The sequence below is a fragment of the Enhydra lutris genome, unplaced genomic scaffold (assembly GCF_002288905.1).
Source record: "Enhydra lutris kenyoni isolate GAN:26980312 unplaced genomic scaffold, ASM228890v2 scaffoldscaffold14, whole genome shotgun sequence".
NCBI classification, from domain to species: Eukaryota; Metazoa; Chordata; class Mammalia; order Carnivora; family Mustelidae; genus Enhydra; species Enhydra lutris.
In genome coordinates this window covers 1,094,268-1,096,436 of record NW_019154098.1, presented here as the reverse complement: position 1 = coordinate 1,096,436, position 2,169 = coordinate 1,094,268, and positions in this window count along the sequence as shown.

Genomic DNA, 2,169 nt, shown 5'->3' with positions numbered 1-2,169 from the left:
GTGAGACGGGGCGGCCGCGGGGTTGGGCGGGGCGCGTGGGACGGGGCGGCCGCGGGGGGGGGGGGGGGTTGGGCGCGTGGGACGGGGATGGACAGCGCGCGCCCGCTGAGGGCTTCTGTCCTGCCGAGACTCGCGGACGGAGGTGCTGATGGCTGCGGTGCCGGACGTTTGCACTGACCCGGGTTTGGAGCCTGCAGGGTCGTCGCGGGGCAGCTGAGACGTCGTGACTTTTGGCGCCACCGAGTGAAACACGCGTCTGCTGCAGACCCGCACGGCAGCCGGTGTCCCAGGAAAGTCCTCAGGCGGCGCGGACACACGGGCATGAAGGCGGCAAGAAGTGGGGAACTTGCTAGGAAACAGTTACCGCAAAAGTAATAAAAACGGGAGGAACAGTCGCGATCGCACCCGCGGCGGGCACCGAGGCGGACGTTAGCCCTGCGCCGGTGTGACACACAGATCCGTGAAGGTCTCCGTGGAAACTCATCGTTTCTGCCGCGTTTGCGAGTGCAACACGGCCAGGAGGGACGGCTGCAGGCCCGCCCAGCGGCCGCCTCCCAGGTCAGCGCCAGGCACCCTCCGGACCCACATGTCTCTGCAGAGAGGCGAAATCTATCTGGAACCATCTTTGCTTCCTGTGTCCTTTCGGTCCCATCTACCCTTTGCCGTACCCTCCCCTCGGCTACTGCACTGTCGTGGCTGAACCCTAACTACAGGGTCCGTGTCTCCCCCCACCCCAAGACACAAGCAGCCAGAGGCACCCTAGGGGGAGGCGTGTGGACCGGCTCGGAGTGACTTACGTATCAGGACTGGCATAGGAGCCTTTGGCCGTGGCAGAACTCAGGGCAGGGGAGGGGATTCTCAGAACAGCTGAGACGGAATTTCCCACGAGGGATCTTGAAAAGCTCTCCTGTGGGCCTGCCCTGTGTTCCTTCTCTGGAGACTCAGACGGCCACCGGCTTGCGAACGAGTCAGGGCGGGCAGCGTGTGTCCAGTAACACTGCTGGGTCCCCAACAGCCAGCTCCGAAGCCATGAACCCGGGCAGCACCCCCTGGGGCAGAGAGGACCCGCTTCAGCTGTCTCCAGCCCAGATGGCATAATTTAGGACGACTCACACATTTATGAGTGAGGAACAGATGTTGTTTACACCGCTGAGGTTTGGGGTACTTTTTTCCCCAGCACACACCGAGACTCGTGGTCTAGCCCTGAGCCTGTTCTCTTCTGCGGCCGGACAGGCTGTCCAGACCTGGGGTGGCAGAGAGGATGCGCGGTTTGGAGATGAGTTACAGCCGACTTACTCAAACCGGTCTCAGCAGGCACAGTCACACCTCCCTGACGCCCCTCAGATGGGCGACACGGGAACAACCTGCCTTCAGTGTCGGCCCCGAGGAGGGACGCGGAAGCTCACACCACTTAACTCCGGACATCGGCAGAGCCTTTCCTGAAGGGGAATTTGCAATGTGTGCCGAGACCCTGAGTACTTTTTTGAGTAGTTTCATTTTTAGGAACTCCCCTCAAATGACCTGTTCCTTATGAACACCAGCAGAAACCCTTGGCCTGTTTATAGCCCTTCACGGTGAGCCCGGCCCCGCCCCCGTGTCAAGACTCCGCACACTCTGTTCCCGCCTCAGCCGTCTTCCGGGTCACTTGCATCTTCCAGACCTCTTCTCTGGTCCTCCCCGTCTGGCACATCCTGAGCTGCCTGCTGGCTGGCCATGTCCCCCACACTCCTTGGGTCTTGCTGATTACCCACACTCTGGGCAGCCTTCCTCCACCGGTCCTTGGCCCCCCAACCCAAGGGGCTCCTTCCCAGGGGGCTGCGCAGGTGCCAGAGTCCAGTAGGAGGACTTCTCTGTACACGCAGGGCTGTGTTCTCCCCAACGCCTGGTGGCCACCAACTTCTCCTACACACAGCTTCCCCTTTTCCTTTGGCGGATTTTCTCCCCCCTGCAGCCCAGGCGGGCTGCTTCCTTCCGGAGCTCTTACCACTGCGGCCACTTCCGCCTTGACTCCCAGCTTGAAGCCAGCAAGCGCCCCTCCTACCCTCCCCCCACCGGGCTGCAGCACGTGTCTAAAGGGAATGAGATATCAAGCACACTTGAATCACAGAATTTGCACAAAATCTCCAGTCCATCCTGCCTTATCTGCCTCCTCCTCCCGCCCACCCAGCC